We start from the raw sequence: 16,216 nt of genomic DNA on the forward strand, positions 1-16,216 counted from the left end.
CCCAAAGTCACTAAAACTTTAAAAAATCACCAAAAATCAACCATGAACCGAATCACCCGAATTTTTTTTGCCCGAAATTCGGGTGATTCGGCTCGTGTCCGAAAAAATTCGGGGGACATCGGGGGTGATTCGGTTCAGCCCCGAATCACCCGAAATTGTTCGTTTCGGGCACAGATCGTTCTGTGCCCGAAATTTTTTGCACATCCCTAACCTAGGGCAAAGTGCATTTATGGATGGGCAAGCTGTGTCCCACATATTAGGTTTCTGAAACAGAAATGGGGGGCAGTGGGGGGCAAGCCACTTGGGGGATGACTGCCTCCCATGACCCCCTGAAGCTATGCTTGTGGGAGGGGTATGACAGACATATTTATCAATATTCAAATTGCTGATAGGTACTTCTGTCTTTTGCATTGTGAAGATGATAGGGGAAGCTGGCCTTGCAGCACATTTTCCGCAGTGGAACGACTCCTGTTTTCAGGTACATTTGCATGCACTTGTACACAGAACAACATGTGTTTGGTGTGTGTGTGGGGGTGGGGGTGGGGGAAGAGAATGTATTTATAAATGCTCCCCCCATTAAAATTCACAGCAATGTCTGAATATTAACACAGATTTTAAAAGTGCATCTATATAGTTAAAACTCTGAGATGCAGCAGAGTTTCCTTCCCCAGTCCAAAATTTCCCTCACATTTAAATTTTGTCTATGGTTTCTAATGAACAAGCACTTTATGGGAGTTTTAATACATGGTTATGATGATGGGGATGTTTACATGGAATAAATATGATAGAGAAGAACTTTGTTGTGACTATTCATATCAGTTTGATTAATCTTATGAATGTTGCATTTTATTTCAAATAGTAAAGCTCAGAGTGATTCATCTCATTGGTGGTAAACAACTGAACAGTACTGACATCTGACCTTAGAAAATGCTTTACTAATTTTTTTAAAAAAAATCCAGTCCTGCACAGAACAGATGTATAGTAATAAACTTATTTCATAATGTCAAATGATTAAACACAGGATTCTTTTTAACATTTAAATATACAAGATTTTCCATTAGGGAGCTCAGTGGGCTGATAACAGTTTCCCAACTATTAAGTTTATTTCTACTTCTGTTTGTCAAAAGCTAATAGGGAAAATAATAGAAACTAATTGAAAAGCAAAGCAAACACACAGGGCCCCACAATGTTTCAGTTAATCAGCAATAGAAGTTATACTGATTTCAAGTTCATAAATAGCATCAATCCTCAATGACAATTAATGCACAGACAGGTTGTTTAAGTTCCTTGATAAGATGTCATAAGTAGGGCTGTACATTTTAGAGTTTTAATTTGAAAAGTATATTGGAGGTTGAGCCATTCTAATGTCTTCTCAGCAAAATATTATGCTCAAAGCCATCTTGAATTAATTAGTATAGGTATTCTCCATGTATGGCTTATATGGTACTATTATTGGACTGTAGTCCATACTATCTCAACTTTCTTCTCTGGGGGAAATTCTCCAAGTCCACAATTAAAGGCCAAACTGGACATGACATTAAAAGCATTATCATCCCCAATGGGTATGGTTTTTCTTTAGTCCAGAGCCAGCTGGATTTGGACAGTCACGGTGGGATTGATCCAGCTGTCTTTTTTGCCCCAGAAAAAGAACTCCCACAGGAACCAGATAGAAATTGGGACCCCTGCAAATCAGGATGATGGCATGGTGTAGGGTTAAAGCCCCTTCACCTCTTTCCACACCATAATCCTGATCTGTGGGTAGCCCAATCTGACTCCTCTTGACGAAAGAAAAACAAAGCCCAGGTTAAAATGCATTAAACGTTGTGTGCAGCTTGGCCCTAAGAATATTTCCATGTGCCTGATAGGTTGGCATATTTTACGTAGTATCAGATTAATTGTACATTTTGTATAGAGATTGGCTGGGATTCAGAACAGCGCAAACAGTTACTGCACATGAATGCAGGAGACTTCATCTCTCCCCCCGCTATTTATTTATTTGTTTGTTTGTTTAGTATATCTGTATACCACACCTAACTTGGGTGATTTACAACAAATATAAGATAAATTAAAACAGGAATTACAATGTTAAAAACAGCATCAATGAACAAATGTGTCTTGAGGATCTTTTAAAAAGCTGCCAGGGATGGGGAGGCTCTCTTTTTTGGTAGGGAGTGCATTCCAAAGCCTTGGGGGAAGGGGCGGCAAAGGACTATCCCTGAGCAGTCACCAGACGAGCCAGTGGCAACTACAGATGGACCTCACTGGATGATCTCAGTGGGCAGTGGGGCTCATAGTGAAGAAAGCTAGTTTGGTTCGAGGTTGAGCTTTTGAGCCGAGCTGGTTCGAGTGTGAGCTGGCTCACACACCCCTAATAGGCATTCCCCCCCCTCCCATGTGTGAGCAGAAGTACATTCCATTCCAAACTCCTCTTAAAGCCATCCAGGTTGTTGGCTGTCTCCACATCGTGGGGGAGAGAATTCCACAAGTTGATTATGCATTGGGTGAAAAAGTACTTCCATTTGTTGGTCCTAAATTTCCTGGCAATCAATTTCATGGGATGATCCCTGGTTCTAGTGTTATGTGAGAGGGAGAAGAATTTCTCTTTATCCACTTTCACCACACCATGCATGATTTTATAGACCTCTATCATGTCTCCCCACAGTCGTCTTTTTTCTAAACTAAAAAGCCCCAGGTATTGTGGTCTTGCCTCATAAGGAAGGTGCTCTAGGCCCCTGATCATCTTGGTTGCCCTCTTCTGCACCTTTTCCAGGTCTACAATGTCCTTTTTAAGATGTGGTGACCAGAATTGTACACAGTGCTCCAAGTGTGGCCACACTATAGTTCTGTATAAGGGCATGATAATATTAGCAATTTTATTGTCAGTCCCCTTACTAATGATCCGTAGCATGGAACTGGCCTTTTTCACAGCTGCCGTACATTGAGTCAACACTTTCAACAAGCTGTCCTCCATGACCCCAAGATCCCTCTCCTAGTCAGTCACCGACAGCTCAGATCCCATCAGTGTATACTTGAAGTTGGTGTTTTTCATCCCAATGTGCATCACTTTATACTTGCCAACACTGAACCACATTTGCCATTTTGTTACCCACATCCCCAGTTTGGAGAGATCCTCTTGGAGCTCCTCACAATCCGTATTGGATTTCACTACCCGGAAGAGTTTGGTATCATCTGCAAATTTGGCCACCTCACTGCTTACCCCAACTTCGAGATCATTTATAAATAAATTAAAAAGCACCAGTCTCAGTACAGATCCCTGAGGGACACCACTTTTTACTTCCCTCCATTGCAAAAACTCTCAGTTTGTACCTACCCTCTCTTCCCTGCCCTTCAACCAGTTAGCAATTCACACACGTACTTGTCCTCTTATCCCGTGACTCCTAAGTTTCTTCAAGAGTCTTTCATGAGGAACTTTGTTGAAAGCTTTTTGGAAGTCCAGGTATACTATGTCAACTGGATCACCTTGATCCACACACTTGTTGACACTCTCAAAGAACTCCAAAAGTTTTATGAAGCAAGATTTACCTTTGCAGAAGCCATGCTGGTTCTCTCCCAGCAAGGCCTGTTCTTCTATGTGCTTTACAACTTTATCCTTGAGGATGCTTTCCATCAATTCACCTGGAACAGACGTTACGCTCACCAGTCTGTAATTTCCCGGATCGCCCCTGGATCCCTTTTTGAAAATCGGTATTACATTTGCTACTTTCCAGTCCTCCGGTACAGAGCCTGATTGCAGGGGTAAGTTATATATTTTTGCATGGAGGTTGGCAATTTCACATTTGAGTTCTTTAAGGACTTTTGGATGGATGCCATCTGGCCCTGGCGATTTGCTAGTAAAATGGCAGCTGCTGAATATTAAGGCGGTGTTGGGGGGAACCCATCTTGCCCACACAAAGGAATTGCCCCTGCTGTATTCCCAGTTTCATCTGTAGTAGCTGAAGAATTGAGGGCACCCAAGTTCAGGAGGAGAAAGCCAAGGCAACCCCCCTAATATATTCATACATTTTTGTGGGGAGTAGAGGGTAGATCTGGCTTCTGCATGACAAAGGCAGAGCTTTGGAAAGAGTGTGACATGTATACACATGCATAAACAACAAACCAATTTTAAAAATAATAGCTCGAAAAATGCTTAGTGAACATGTGTCGTGAACATTTGTAATCCTTGAAGAGCAGCAGTGTGTCATGATTTCTGGTCAATATTTGTCTAATACTTAATGCCAGATCAGTCCATTTATTGTTTACTGAGTGATTCCATAATAGCCTGGAGATTCTACATTGTAAAATTCAATGATCTGTGAAAACTTCAACATTTACAATTGGTTTTTTAATGTCTACATTATTTTTTATTAGAAGGCATTGTAAGCTGAAATGCCAATCAGATAAGTAATGATGTTTATTAGATTTATTCACAGAGTCAGTTTCTGGCTCCGTTCTATCTTTAACCCATGCTTACATCTACAGCTATTGGAGTATAAAAGTATTTTTTTAAATTGTAAGTAGATGTATTAGAATTTAGATTTCAGTTTGTTTCTAAAAATAATAATGTGTCAAACTCTTTCCAGAACACAAGAAGTTATTTATACTGGTAGTAGCAAAGTGCCTGGAGGGCATGTGCAGAGGGAGGGCCTGTATATTATGGGAATCTAGCACACAGATAGACACTGTAACCCTTACCCGTCATGGATCACTCACTGTCAGGAGCAGGGAGAGGTCTTTGCCCCCAATGAAACATTGTCCCAAATGCAATGCTTCATGTTTTCCCTGTGATGAGTGAATGGCTTATAGATTTACTTTATATGGTATAAAGAAGAGGGGTGCAGCTGGGGAACATTTGAGATGGGGACAAAACCTGCCTTCTATCCTTGGTGACTCCCATGTCCACACTGAAGGCTCCCCACCCTCAGCTTGCTTCAACCCTCTTTCAGATTATAACTTATTTACTTTCCCTGTGCATCTCAGTGGAGTCTGTTGATGACTGAGCTTGTCCCATCTCTGCAAAACTATATATCAACACATGCATGTGTATGCGCGCACACACACAGAGACACCATACTCTCTCTCTCTCTCTCTCTCTCTCTCTCTCTCTCTCTCTCTCTCTCTCTCTCTCTCTCTCTCTGAGAGGGGAGGTGACACTAGAGTGATGAAAATCTAGGAGCTAGATGTTTCTTCTGGCTGCCAACACACACACACAAACATGGGTGTGTGTGGTGGTGTGTGTGTGGAAGAAAAACATTTTGAAAACAGTCCTAAATGCTCTTTGATTATAAATAGTAACCAGATGGCAAATGTTTCATCCTAATGGCCCAGAATTCCATTGGTATTCTGCATGTTTCTGGAGCTGTGAACAATGGCAGCTGGTTCTAAAAGGTAACATGAATCCAGCATCTACTTAGGGTTGTGCATGTGATCTTGCCATAAGGTTACCTGTTCAATTCACCCCATTTTGTCACATTACTTGTCAAATGGAATTCAACCAGGCAACAGAGCCAATGATTGATTACTATTCCATAGACATAATGGGGCGCCATCAGGAGCCCCAGATGACTTGGAACATTTTTATGAAAGGCAGGATATAACATTTTAAATGCTGAGGTGGCCCTTTCTTTGAGGTATGTGCACGGAACCGGTTATGTACACTCCCGGGAGAATGGTGTGTGTGTGTGTGTGTGTGTGTGTGTGTGTGTGTGTGTGTGTGTGTGTGTGTTTTTCCTTTAAGGGGCAAGAGAGGCACAGTCTACCTGCCAGCCTCCGCCCCGCCACTTTCCCCATCAGTGCTCTCTCAAGAAGCGGACACACAGGGCTGTAGGGAGGTTCACTGCAGCCTTGCACGCCCACTTTTTGCGAGAGTGCCAGTGGGGGGAAAGTGGCATGGCAGGGTCTGGCAGGAAGGCAGCGCCTCCCCTGGTGCAATGGTGTGTATCCCTTCTCCTCTTCCCTCTCTCCCCTTCTGCTCTCCTTCTCCCTCTCACTTTCCCTCTATCTCTCCTTTCTTTTCTCATCTCCCCCAACCAGCGCTGGCTCAGGAAGGAAAGGTTGGGCTCGGGGGCAGGGTGGCGGGGACTGGGAAAGATGTTTATAAAATACAAAATGTCAAAACCATTAAATTAAAAAAAAACTGCCGTCCGAACCGGCTCAAACACTGGTTGATGGAACCGGTTTGGCACTCCTAGAATGGAGCACTGAATGGTTCTGTGCACATCCCTACTTTCTTCTCGTGCCTTGCACCTCTGACTCCCTCTCTCTCTGACTGCACTCGTTGGGAGAAGGCAGTCGTAATGCAACAACCAGCTGGTGTGAAGAGATCAACTAGATTTTTCTCCCTAAGATCAGCTTGAACAGTTCTGGACTGTTTCTGGTATCTATAGCCGAATAATGTAGGACATTGTAATTGTGAATAATCACAATGTAATTATGAATAATCTCAAGAGCATGGTCTGAAGGCACATGATGTAGCAGCTTTGGTGAAGTGAAGCAGTTCTGTGTCTGGATTATATCTGTTGGAAGATTACCTGGTAGTCCTGTGAAAGCCACCTTGTTCCATTCAAATTTCAAGCATGTGGCAGGGCAGGGGAGGATCACATTTCATGGGCCAGGGGGTAGAAAGAAACAAAATTGTAGGTCATGCTTAAAAATGTTCATGCACACCTATTTCCCTGTGTAGGCCTGGATCTTTGAGATTTATTGGAGAATCAGAAGCATCATTAATGCATACCATTAAGAATGGAATGCAGACCCTTCTCTGTAAGAGAATGAGAAATTCAGTGTGTGCAGATGTGTGCATACACATGCACTTGCAAAATAAACTCTAGTTGGAGCATGCGACTTGAAAAGCAGAGAGATGTGTACCACCTGGTACTTTCTCAAAAACTACTTGTTCCAGAGTTCATTTTTAAGAACATAAAAACAGCCCAGCTGGATCTGGCCCAAGGTCTGTCTAGTCCAGCAACCTGTTTCACACAGGGGTCCACCAGATGCCTCTGAGAAGACCACAGGCAAGAGGTGAGGGCATGCCCTCTCTCTTGCTGTTGCTTTGCTGAAAATGGTATTTAGAGGCATTTTGCCTCTGAGGCTGGAGGTGGCTAGGGGTGTGCAGAACCAGTTATAGTCAAACCTAGTTTAAATAGAACCGGCCCTGTTCAACCAGTTCGGACTTGGACTGGACCCCCCAAATGGGGTTCCATTCTGTGTTCAAGCCAAATCATCCCCAGTTCTAATGAACTGGTTCGGAAATGGTTCGGCGGATTGAGGGGGCATTCTTGTAAAGGGGAATCCAGTATGGATTCCCCTTTACAAGCAAAGGGGTGGGATCCTGCCTACCTTTAAAAAGATGAGAGGGAGGCAAGAGGTAGTCTATGTACTGGCACCGGTAGTACAACTCTTCTGAATTGTCCAGACCACTTCAAGCACTCCAGCTTGAAGTGGTCTCCAGGTTCTGGCCTCTACACATGTGCTGGAGTACTGGGCCCAGTCCAGAAAATTCGGAGGAGTCACACCACCACCGCCACCACGCTGAGTACAGGTACTCTCTCACCATCATTATTAGGGTCTTTTCAAAGGTAGTCAGGGTTACCCCCTTTGCTTGTAAAGGGGAATACTCACTAGATTCCCCTTTACAAGCATGCCCCCTCAAACCACCGATCAAATTCTGAACTGGTTTGGCCTGTTTCGACACTCAAACCAAACTAGGGGCTGGTTCAATTCAAACCAGCTCATGGGCCAGTGGGCCAGTTCAACTTGAATTTGAACTGAACTGCCAGAATCGGTTTGTGCACACCCCTAGAGGTGGACTATAGCCACCAGACTAGTAGCTGTTGATAGACCCACCTGTCCTCTATGAATTTGTCTATGCCCCTTTGGCTATCACCACATCCCATGGCAGAGAATTTCATAGATTAATTATGGGCTGTGTGAAAAAGTAATTTCTCTGCACACAGAGTCGACACTTTCAGCAAGCTATCCACCACGACCCCAAGATCTCTCTCCTGGTCAGTCACCGACAGCCCATCAATGTATATGTGAAGTTGGGGTTTTTTGCCCCAGTATGCAACACTTTGCACTTGCTTACATTGAAGCACATTTGCCATATTGTCACCTATTCCCCCAGTTTGGAGAGATCCTTTTAAAGCTCCTCACAAACTGTTGTGGATTTCAGTACCCGAAAGAATTTAGTGTCATCTGGAAATCTGGCCACTTTGCTGCTTACCCCAACTTCTAGATCATTTACAAACAAGTTAAAGAGCACTGATCCCAGTACAGATCCCTGGGGGACCCCACTTCTTACTTCCCTCCAGTGTGAAAACTGTCCATGTATTCCAATTCTCTGCTTCCTGTCCTTCAACCAGTTACCAATCCACACATGAACCTGTCCCATTATCCCATACTGCTACGTTTACTCAAGAGGCTTTGGTGGGGGAATTTGATCAAAAGCTTTTTGGGAGTCCAAGTATACTATGTCACCCAGATCACCTTTATCCACATGCCTGTTGACACTCTCAAAGAACTCCAAAATGTTAGTGAGGCAAGACTTGCCCTTGCAGAAGCCATGCTGGTTCTTCTTCAGCAAGGCCTTTTCTTCTCTATGATTTTGTCCTTAAGTATACTTTCCATCAGTTTACCCAGCACAGAAGTTAATCTAACTGGCCTGCATTTTCCCAGATCCTCCCCACTCCCCGGATCCCTTTTTGAAAATCGGAATTACATTGGCTACTTTCCAGTCCACCCGTACAGAGCCTGACTAGAACACATGTGAATCAATGAGTTAGGCCTCCCGTCTCCAGAATGCATAGAAGAACTGACACTAGATCCCAGGGACAGTGAGCAGTAGCCCTCTGCAGGCAGGCATTAGGGCATCCAGGCATTAGGGCATCCAGGCATTGCAACACATGAGGGGGGCAAAGGGGAGTGCACCAGCTAGCCACATCTTGTGCCAATGCACTCTCTGGCCAGTTTCCCCAGAGGTCCCTGCACTGAAAATACTCCAAAACAGGTTCACAGCAAATCTCAAAGGTATGCTTGGGCATAAAGCCCTCCTACAAAAGGGTGAATGGTAATAGCATGTGTTGTGATTTCCTAATTATATCTCAGGACAACCAGAAATATAGAATACCCTACAGAGAAATGACATGTGGTCTGAAACTGCTTTGAGAAACCTGTAGCAGCTAATCAAGAAGGACATAAATATTAGACTCAATATAATAAACACTGGAGGGAAAGGAATGACTGCTCCTGTTCCTGAAACTCCACAGGACAGGAGCAAAATAGTTTTCTCAGAGTTACTTTGTAAGAGAAGGTACAGTATGCCCAGTGTCTTTTGTTTAGTGATAAAAATCACTGAATTTTACCAAGCAGGTAGCACAAGCAATTTCTTCTCACATGCTCTACTGTTTAAAAAGTCACCATACATGTTGCTCAGAAAGTGAGGGAAGGCCAGGAAGTACCATGTTGAATGGGTATGGATCTGAGCTGATTCCAGTCAGTTGAATGAGTCATGAATAACCAGTAATTAATTTCATAAAAGCTGAGTCACAATATCTAATAGTTTTCCCTTTGACTTAACTTGTAACATTTAGGGAAACATTCTTTAATGAAAATTGGAATGCAGTGTTAGAAATATTCCTTGTTCCTAATTTGAAATAAGAACAATTTTAAGAGGATAACATGGGTTTGGATTAGAGCTAAAAATTAAGGTGACTGCATGTTATTTTAAGCATGACAAGCCGTGTGTGTGTGTGTGTGTGTGTGTGTGTGTGTGTGTGTGTGTGTGTGTGTGTTTTGCTAGCTGTGGGAGGAAGGACCTAGACTGGGACCATGGTGTGTGGTTGTCGGGGAGGGGAAGGGGAGGACCTTTAACCTTTTACCCTCAAAGATGTTCAGCAATAATGTAGAGGATATGACAAGTGCAATTAACAGCTGCTCTTCAAAAAATCAGACAAGAACAAACAGTATATCCACTGTTACCGTGATATTCAGGTTTTAAAGCAGAACTAACAATTCTCTGATGCAGGTCGATGACTCTTTGCATCCTGTTCTGTTTCTTTGTTCTAAGCAAGACACCTGTAGATATTATAAACTCATTAAGAGCAATGATATCTTATGCTACTGCTGTCCTCTTGTGGCTTGGAAAAATATATATTAAAACTACTACTGTGGGATGATTTAAGGCAGTAAGAGGAAACTATCTCCACCAAAGTTGCTCCCAACACCTAAGTGGAGTACTTTGAGTTCCTAGTCCCTGTTGATGGAGTAGATCCTTTCAAGACAAAGCAAATGAGAAATGTTATGGTTCTCTAACAAAAATTGCTACTTCAGATACTTAACTGTGAGTAAATTTGCTTCTGACATTCAGTGTAATATTTTGTGGTTGACCTTTTGAATTGGCAAATATCATTTTAGAGCCGAGAATAAAGAGCTCTGTGTTCTTTCATTTTTGCATTCTTGTTTACATAGATGAGAGAGAGACATGTGGGATTTCTAAATGATTCATTTGCTTTATTTGCTCTTACAACTGTAATTTCCTTTGATAATGATTTTCTTTCTTTCTTTCTTTCTATTTTTTTTTTCATTTTAAAAGATTATTATTTGTATATGCACATATATAATGCATTTCCCAGTCCATAACCCAGCTTTAAGGTTTTAAAAGTATTTTTATCCTATTTTTCCTCCAAGGAGCTTGGGACAGAATACAGTATATGGTTTCTTCCTCTGCTCTGTCTCAGAACAACTCTACAAAGTAGGTTAGGCTGAGAGTTGGTGACAGGCTCAAGCAGAGGTGCAGCTGGGTAATTTTGGAGCCTGGACCTAAAATCCTAAACCCTCCACACCCAGCTGCAAGTTAAGCATCATCCCCCTACACACACACACACACACAATCTTCAACACATGGGTTCTTGAGGGCACAAACAGCAACTGAACTCTCAAGAATGTAAGAATATAAAACAGGTATATTTATGCAAATATGCATTAGCAGGAACATTTCACACAACTTAACATATTCCCCTGTCACATATTTCTTTCCCCCACTCCCCCCTCTGTCTCTAAAGCAGAGGCCACACACAGCCACCTGGCACAGGTCACAGTCACACTCGATCACCTGGTGCAGTGCGGGCCAGTGGTGCAGTGTGCCGACCACACCACCCGGGGCAGACTAAAGAGGATTTTGGGGGCCCTAGGGGGTGCGGAGGCCTTGGACTTTGGCCTGGAAGTCCAGCGGGAAGAGCACCTCTGGGCCTCTGCTGACTTTCATGGCTGAGTGAGAATTTGTACCAAGGTCTACCTAGTCCTAGTCCAGCACTCCACTCACTACACCACACTGGCTCTTCCAGTTTTCTTCCAAGACACATAGTTGTACACATAATTCTGAGCTATTTCCACTTCCACAGCATGCACATTTTTTCTCTACAACTTTCTTTTTAGCTGTTGCAGCAGAGGCATGGCAAGCGAGCTTGGGCAGCCTCTCACCGTAATGTCTGAACACTGAAGCCAGCCACCCACTTTCTCCACAACATCTTGGATAAGCCCTTTTCCCCATGGTCAGTTCTGATGATATTAGTCACACAGCAGGGCAGTTCATCCAAACTGCCTCCCAATGCACAATTTGAATACTGAATTGGATACTGAGGGGCAGTTCAGGCAAAGCGCTCTCCAATTAGGCACCAGTGTGTTCGTGCATCAGATATTAGGGGAAAAGACACTTCTCCCACACACATTGAGGATGGGGTGGTCAGAGTCAGAATCAGTCCCTTGATGCTTTTTAGAACATGTTGTGTGTTCTTCAGTATTAATTATAGAAATTGCACTGCATTTCTATTTCTGTACCTCTTTACTCTTTGCTTTAGCAAAGCTTTGTCTTAAAATCCCCCCCCCAACTGATTTGCACAATACCTCAAATATTGTATACTTGAGACAGCAGTTCTGGACAAAATATGCAAAATATTAATTCTTCTAAATTATGGCAGTGTCCTATGAACATAGGACGCTGCCATTTACTGAGTCAGACCCAGGGGCGTCGCAAGGTTGGAGTGGGCCCAGAGACGAGATTTTAAAATGCCCCCCCTCAAAGTCCAGGGCCTCCGCACACCCCAGGCCCCCAAGGATTTAAGTCCGATATTTCAAAATAAGTATGCTGCCTGGAAATACATTTCACTGAATACACACACGCACACTTCACAATATATAGTGATATACATCGAATACAATATATTTCTGCTACTTTTAATGCCTAGAACACACTAGAAACACTAATTATTAAAATGGGACCCTCGCTGCAGATTAGCAAAGGAGACTTTCAACCATGCCGTGTGAGCCTATGTATGTTTTCTCAGAATTCTGAACAAATTCAATAAAGGGGAGCCATGTGACATGTCTCTGGGGGGCCCCTGGAGGCAGCGGTCCCTGAGACAACTGTCTCCCCTTGCCCAATTATAGTTACGCCCTTGGTCAGACCATTGAACTATCTAGCTCAGTATTGTCTTCACAGACTGGCAGCAGCTTCTCCAAGGTTGCAGGCAGGAATCTCTCAGCCCTATCTTGGAGAAGCCAGGGAGGGAACTTGGAACCTTCTGCTATTCCTAGAGCGGCTCCATCCACTGAGGGGAATATCTAACAGTGCCCACACTTCTAGTACCTCATTCATATGCAACCAGGGCGGACCCTGCTTAGCTAAGGGGACAAGTCATGCTTGCTACCACAAGACCAGCTCTCCTCTCCTAAGGACTAAGGCAAACTGCCGCCCCATTTCACTGCCCTGTTTGCAGGTGGTGAAACTGAGGGTGGCTATTTTAGTGACTTTTGTTGTGGGGGTGAAATATATTGACTGGCAGCTGCCATTCCACCTACCCACAGAGGTCTCTCAAGTAATTACGCTACATGACTGATGCTATACTGGAAAGAGTACCGCTGCTACAAAGAGGCAGCAGCAAAACAAAGTAAGCCAGGGGACCTGTTTCATCCCCTCTCCACCCACTTCCCTTTGCCCAGCTTCCCCAAATTACAGTAAGAGTGATGAAAAACTGTTTTGTGATAAAGCTGGCCGCACTCTTTCCTAAGAACTGAATCTGGCATGTTCCCCCCACCCCGACCTTTGTTTTTGCAAGTTGTGGAAATGTGGGAAAATGTTAGGGTTGCCAGCTTTGTGCTCAGGTCCAGAAACATTTGTATTAGTATCTCCACTATGGAACTTCTTCACACGTTGAGTTGACTCCAAAGATCCTACCACTCACAGTCAATTATTGTGCTGACTCCTTCCTCCATCTGTAGCCCCTGTTCCACATTATACCTCCAAGCTTCAGGATCAGTGTTGTGGGGGCTGCAGAGGGGAAGAGGGGGTGGGAAAGCTCAGTTCTGTGGTCTGCTTGCCATTTGCTGGAACCAATCCATGGTGGGGTTTTTTACCTGTACAACTACAAATGTAAAGTATATTAAAAAGTAAAGTATATAAAAAGTATATAAATTTAACAAATGTCAAGTATAAATATGACAAATGGGCATATGAAAATATACCAGGATGGAATGCATATTTTTGCTGAGTACCTGTGTGGCAACCTGGGATTGTAAACGGATGAAATAGCCCATAAGCCCCACTCAGATATTGCATTGTACATTTGTACACAGGTAAATGTGTTCATTTTTAAAGTGAACCTGGGCACAGCACCCCTCAAATGTCAGGTAGAAATAGTACATGTATTATTGTATGTGCACTGAACATAACATGTGAACCAGGGTGGATTTGATTTAAATCAAACTGATTTAATTCACGATTTAAATCACGATTTAAATCACTAGTCAGTAAGGCTTGATTTAAATCATAGTTTTCTACATAAAGACTAATTCTTGCTGGTATAACTTTAATATGCAAGTAGATGAAGATTTTTAGAATAACAACTTTTCATATTAGTTTTTTTATCCCCAGTTTAATAGGTTAATCATTCATATTTGGACAACTTTTCTGTTGTACTTAGGAAGGAGAAAAATAATCATTACCTTAATAATAACAATTTAAATAGATTTATTCAACTGAAACAATAACATTACAGCATATGTTATTTGCTTAAACAAACATCCATGTTTGTTAACTAATTTGGCTAAACAAAATATATATATTTTAAGAAACTTAGACTGTCAGCCCAGCCTACACATGAAAAACTTAAATACTGTCCTCTGTAGCTCACTCGTCATCTTCATCATCTTCTTTGTTCATAATCTGGAAAAGAAAAACAAGCTTTCCTGCTTTATCGGGTCCCAAACGATTTCTCAATTTAGAATGAATGAGTCCAAAGGAAGAGAATATTCTTTCAACGCCTGCAGAAGAAGCTACTGCTGTTAAAAGTGAAATCATTACTTGAACAGTCTCTAAATCCAAGTGCTTAAGTGACTTCCACCAGTTCACTGGTGTGACTTTCTTTAAAATATCTTCAGCAAACATATATTTCTTGAATGGTTCCCCCTTAGCTTTGAAGTTTATTATAGTTGGCATTACAGATGGATGATTGCTGGATACCCATGTCATAGCTAACTCCTCTTCCTCAGCACTTAAGTTTTGACCCTGGTACTGGATATTGACAATATTTGCCAAAAAATGAGCTGGAGACAGTACTTGTCCCATTCTTTTTTTAATGCTTGTAATTTAATTCTGTCCATGTGTAGTTCTGTTTTTAAGTGTTCACTCAGTTCCTTCCAAATTTCAACAGCATCAGCAATAAAACAGCTATTTTTCTGTATTTTGTTTAAAGATTCAGAGATGGGTTTCAGGATGCTCAGCATATGTTCAACATTTCTCTTAAGCCCAATGTTGAGGATTTTGGCTGTGACAGTGCCATCTATTTTATCTCGATTTTGTTCACAAAGTGTCATCAGAATAGGCCAGTTCTTGATATACTGCTCAAAACAGTCCACCACAGAGTTCCATCTAACATTTTGTGGGAGCGTTAGCTTGGTTCCACCCATCCTTTTCAGAGCTGCTGCAGCAAAGTGATTGTTACGGAAGTATTTAGCAATTTCAACAACATTAGTCTTTATTTCTGGAACACTTAAGTCTTTGGCGAAGAGGTGCAACAAATGAGCACTGCAACCATATGTTATTAGCTTTGTATTCCCTTCCTGCTCTTCTAAATTTCTTCTCATCTTGGATACATTTGCAGCATTGTCTGTGACCAAACTGCGTACTAGACATTTGAATTTTTGTTCACATGTTATTATAGCTTTTACTGCCACTTCTTGTAAGTATTCTGCTGTGTGTGCATTTCCTGACGTATCAATTGTTTGTGCAAGGAAGACTTTCCCTTCTTCTGTTGTTATACAAGCACATACAATAGGATCATTGTGGACATTACTCCACCCATCAATACTTAGGTTAACAATTCTACCCTCCAGAGCTGTTGCACATTGCTCCATTTCTCTGTCATACACTTTATCCAGCAGTTTCCCTGAAACATCTGCTCTGCTGGGTGGACTGTATCCTGGTCTCAGTGACTGAACCATATTAATGAAATGTGGGTTCTCAGTCAGACGGAAAGAAGAGTTCGTTGCATAAACAAACTGGGCAATTTTTTCATCAATTAACTCTTTTTCTAATCTGCTAGTTTTTATCACAAACTTATCTATGGTGGTTCCAGTAGGGAAGGATTTTTTCTTTCTTTTAGGTGATAGTGATATGTGGCTGTGGGTGTCTGATGATGATGCTAATGAAGCACTATCCTGGATGGATAACTCTGAAACTGTAGAACAGGAGGATGGTGATCTTGAAGGTGGATAGTTTCCAGAATCCATGAATTCCCCTAAACAAAAAAGTCAATGCTGTTATTTTATTGTTTATACAATTTCTGCTTATTGTACACAGCACTGCCCCAAAAGGAATATTTGCTTTTCTTCATAACTGTACCAAATGACAGTAACATGCAGTAATAATAAGAAATATAATTTTGCTCAAACATGACAGTTCAAGGCAGTCTTTAGAAATATTATATGATTCAATAAAAATGTTTACCAACCTGAAGATCCTGCCTGTTCAAATGTGTTTCTTTGGTCATCTTCATCACAGCACTTCTCATGATGTTGCCTCATTCGGGCCACCAGGCCTTGCATTTCTTTGTTGCAGTGTTTGCATTTTGCACGCATGCCTGCCTTACCGATAGGTAAAGGAACTTCATTAAAATATTGCCAAACTGGGTCTCTTTTACGGCCTGCTGCCATTATAGGTCTTTTC

General features: G+C 42.2%; 1 protein-coding gene across 4 annotated transcripts in view; it reads left to right on the top strand.

Annotated features, from left to right (window-relative positions):
• EXOC2 (exocyst complex component 2) overlaps window positions 1-16,216 on the top strand; it is a 298,803-nt gene that overhangs the window by 18,243 nt on the left and 264,344 nt on the right. Inside the window, exon 2 of one of the 4 annotated variants that reach the window (XM_053243824.1) lies at window positions 419-478. The exons of 2 other annotated variants lie outside the window; for them this stretch is intronic. The gene's annotated coding sequence lies outside the window, so the exon portion shown is untranslated. Of the gene's footprint in view, window positions 1-418; window positions 479-16,216 lie in introns of those variants that run through there. One more of the 4 variants, XM_053243827.1, reaches the window with a different exon arrangement.

The sequence above is a fragment of the Hemicordylus capensis genome, chromosome 4 (genome assembly GCF_027244095.1).
Source record: "Hemicordylus capensis ecotype Gifberg chromosome 4, rHemCap1.1.pri, whole genome shotgun sequence".
NCBI lineage: Eukaryota > Metazoa > Chordata > Lepidosauria > Squamata > Cordylidae > Hemicordylus > Hemicordylus capensis.